The sequence below is a fragment of the Pinus tabuliformis genome, chromosome Q, assembly GCF_031772625.1.
Source record: "Pinus tabuliformis cultivar Carrire ecotype Pingquan chromosome Q, CPIR1, whole genome shotgun sequence".
Taxonomy (NCBI): domain Eukaryota; kingdom Viridiplantae; phylum Streptophyta; class Pinopsida; order Pinales; family Pinaceae; genus Pinus; species Pinus tabuliformis.
Genome location: NC_142296.1, coordinates 959,148,990 through 959,153,205, shown reverse-complemented (window position 1 = coordinate 959,153,205; position 4,216 = coordinate 959,148,990). Strand labels below are relative to the sequence as shown.

The 4,216-nt window shown below is 37.5% G+C and overlaps 1 pseudogene; it reads left to right on the top strand.

Annotated features, from left to right (window-relative positions):
- The first annotated feature begins 3,094 nt into the window (after positions 1-3,094).
- Positions 3,095-3,781, top strand: LOC149222663 (heat shock protein 90-1 pseudogene; annotated as a pseudogene).
- The last annotated feature ends 435 nt before the right edge of the window (positions 3,782-4,216 follow it).

Sequence of the window (4,216 nt, the reverse complement as noted above, 5' to 3'; positions counted from 1 at the left end):
GCTAAATTTCAAAGAGAGAGCCCTCTCTGGCTGCAGGTAGGCTAGGACCTGCATCTAAAAGATTGTTTAGTGGTTACCTCGGCTGTATTCCCTTAGGAGTCAAGGGAACAACCTGAGTGATAACACATGGGAACTATACCCCAAAGGACAAATATTCAATAATACATGCAAGACACAAACTAGAATTAATGAAAAGTTGGTGGCAGAATCTTTGGAAGCTACATGGTCCTCCTCGTTCCCGATTACTCACGTGGAATATTATCTCGTACAAAACTCCAACTAGAACAAATCTAAGGAAACGGGCATTTCCAGGACCTACATGGTGTGTTATTTGTAGAGCCGAGGGGGAAACAACCAATCACCTATTCCTCACTTGCCCCACTACTCAGCAAGTCTAGACACATGTCTTACATCTTCTTAATATACCAATCACATGGACCAAGGATGACATGAATATGGCCTGGAACAGATGGTGGGATTCTGTAACACACCTGAAAGCTAGGAACTTGCCCCTCATCATGTCCTGACACATTTGGATTTGCAGAAACAATATTATCTTTCAGGGGAAACAAATTGTTTGTACTTAGATTATTCCAAAGATCTGTACGAGCTACTTAGAAATCCCGGAAGAGGCATAGGTTACCTGGACAAGCAATATTATACCGGAATTCATTGATAAAAATAAACCTTGGGCCTATTTTGATGGAGTAGTACAAGAACATGGCTGCGGTGGAGGAACCATACTAAACATTTCAGAAACACATTTTTACCACATCTGTCTGGGGTTGGGAGATGACACTAACAATTTTTAAGAGCTTATTACCCTTCAGCATCTCTTACATTTTTCTATGTTCAAAAATTGCAAACAGCTACAAAATTTGGGGACTCAAAGTTTGTCATAAACTGGTTCAATTGCATTACATCATTCCATGCATATACACTCAGAACCATATTGGATGATGTATTATTTCTAAAATCACAATTTGATCTAGTTTCTTGTACTCATATCTACAGGGAGCACAATGCAGCTGCGGACAGACTATTGAAAGTGGCAATGCATCATCCTTGAGGAGAATGGCTGATTAGAGAGTATACTCCTGCATAGATCTATCAATACTATCATAGACCTTATATGGACCAGGATATATAGAGGGCAAACAGGCACTAGCTCCAACAACTTTTTGTGTTAATATTTATGAATCAGTTTTGGATATGTAAATAATATTGTATATGAACACTATCAGTATACTCGGTCAAGGTTTTTTGTAGGTTTTTAAATCTGTTTGCAACAGTTCATAGATGACCATGGTCACTTTACAACATATGCCTATGACATTTACAAGATGTAATTTTCTATGATAATGGAAATTACAATTTTTCTTCTCGGGAAAAAAAATATTTTTATTAAAATGCTTAATAGTTTTATAAGTATATAATAATTTTTTTTCAAATATATAAATCTGTATGTATATATATATATATATATATATATATTTATTTATTTATATTGGAAGTATAAAGTTGTTAAGAGAAGGAAATTTATTATAATTTTGTGAATAAAATATAAAATAAGTTAATTTTTTAATATTTCAATGGATATTTAATATCACCTTCAAATATTTAAAACTTTTCTATTTTGGAGAAATTTAAAAAATAAGAAGAGTCTAGTATTTGGGTGTACTATCTAAATAGACATGAACAAAATGACAAAGAGTGCATCTTCACGAGCATGATTAAGAATAATTACTTTCGTGAAGATCTCATTATTACCAAGCTGACAGGGCCCCTTGGCAACCAATATTTCGAACACTATAGAATATTTAATGCCCCTATGAGTACCATTACGTTTTGGCCACCTGGATATGGGACCCATCAGGTCTTCAGTAATGTCAATCTCTCACATTTCACCGGGATGTCTAACATTTGTTTTCCGTTTTAGTCATGGTATACAATGATGATACACATATGCTACCATGCATGATGATGATAATTCACGCCATATCATACCGTGTTTTCAAATTAAGCACGGGACAACAAAATTTTGAAATATAGCGCCCTCCTTGATCAATCTTCGCCTCTCAAATCATATTTCAAAGCTTCCAGAGACATCAAGGGTGTCACTCTATGATCCAGGTGGATATTGGTGGCCACCCGCCAATTCCACTTGGACCCCCACCATTGTTTCTTTCAGTTTTTCAGTTTCGTTAATTGTAGCACAATTTACTATTTTTAGCATTTTTTCAAGTCCTAAACTTTCGGATCTGTTTTGAGGCCCTAAACAACGTTTTTTTGGAAATCTACTTCCAGCGATATATTTATAAAATTGTCTTTTCTGTCGTAGTCCTCGAAGAGATCTTTCTAATGGGGTATCATGCATGTCAAACAGAGATAATATGACCAAGTCGCGACCTTGGGAAGTTGGCTGTCCAACTAACCCCAACGGGGCCCATAAACTCTTGGCGTTACATCTCCTCGGATTAGGGTTTTGGTTGTTTAGGGTTTGTTCTTATTGTTCAATAATAAAAAGGCCCTTGAGCCTCATTGTAACATAATTCAGAGACATGTAGCTGCCACATCTCTTTTGGGAGATAATCTACCATCACCCGAGCTAGTCTTATTTCCATTCTGTTTGTAAGTATATTTCAGTATTTGATATTAATGAAATGAAGTGTTATTTCTATTGCATCTTTATATTTATGGTTAAATCTGTAATTTTTTGGGTTCCTGTTTAAATCCGGATCACTCTATGCTCTGTGGTCCGAATGAAAGCTAAGATTCCAACCATTGCTATAAATCTAATACGTGTCCAATTCCTCTCAGACAACAATTAGATCTACACACTTGCAAAGTTGTGTATTAGCGTTTGGCATTGGTCAAGTTTATGTTATATCTTATAGGGGATTTGTGTCTTTATTATTTAATACTTTTCTGGTTCACTATTATGTTATACTTCATTGCAATTACGATTCCAATTCCAATGGCGGACATCAACATAGAGAGTGGCGAGGTGGAGACCTTTGTTTTCAAGGCTCAAATTAATCAATTGCTCAACCTCATCATCACCACTTTCTACAACAACAGGGAGATTTTCCTAAAGAGACTGAAGAGGAAGGGTTATGAAGTCATGTTTAAGGTGGATGCGATCAATGAGTACGTCGTATGGGAGCTCAAGGAATACGACAGGAAGAAGCTTGTTTCTACTTTAAAAGAAGGGCAGAAGCTAGAGGAGACAGAGGAGGAGAAGAAAAAGAAGGAAAAAAAGAAAGTTGCATTTGAAAGCCTATGAAAAGTGATGAAGGACATCTTGGGCAACAAGGTGGAGAAGGTAGTGGTCTCGGATATTATTGTGGACTCTCCATGTTGTCTTGCGACGGGCAAGTATGGGTGGATGACACACATGGAGAGAATAATGAGGGCCCAGGCCCTCCGCAACATCTCCATGTCGTCTTACATGTTCAACAAGAAAATGATGGAGATCAACCCAGAGAATGCCATCATGGAAGATCTAGGAAGAGAGTCGAGGCTGAAAAGCACGATAAATCAGTTAATGATCTGATGATGCTCTTGTATTAAACTGCTATGCTTACTTCGATTTCTACTCTGCTTACCTCGGGTTTCAGCCCTGGAGGAGCCAAACACATTCGTTGCTAGAATTCACATGATGCTCAAGATTTGCATAAGCGTCAAGGATGATGCTTCCACCGAGATGGATGCAGACATACCGACACTGGAAGAGGACGCCTCTCTTCATGAGGAAAGCAAGACGAAGGAGGTTGACTGAGACTCCCTCAACTCTTACAAGAAAGAAATCAAGTATTTACATTTATGTTTTTTTATGAAAATTTCTAAGGGGTGATTTACAAACTTTTTCTTTTCAACATCCAGGACAGATCAACGGAAACGAGAGTGTGAAACAAACATGAGCATATCAGCCTTATCCTTCACCACGGGCTACCATACATGCCAAATAGAGAACTCGTTCGAAAACGAAAATGCAAGAGAAAAGAGAGCAAACAGGAAACTGGTTAGCACCTCCTATCGTGGCCCCACCACATATGATAAAATAACACCATAACAATTTAATGACAACTTATCTGCCCTTTGAAAATCAATAATAGTCAAGGAAAGGACCCAGACAGAAGAAATTCCCACAGAGCCGAGACCACAAATATCTTCAAGAGCCTTTGACACATAGCAACATAAAAACAGTTGAAAA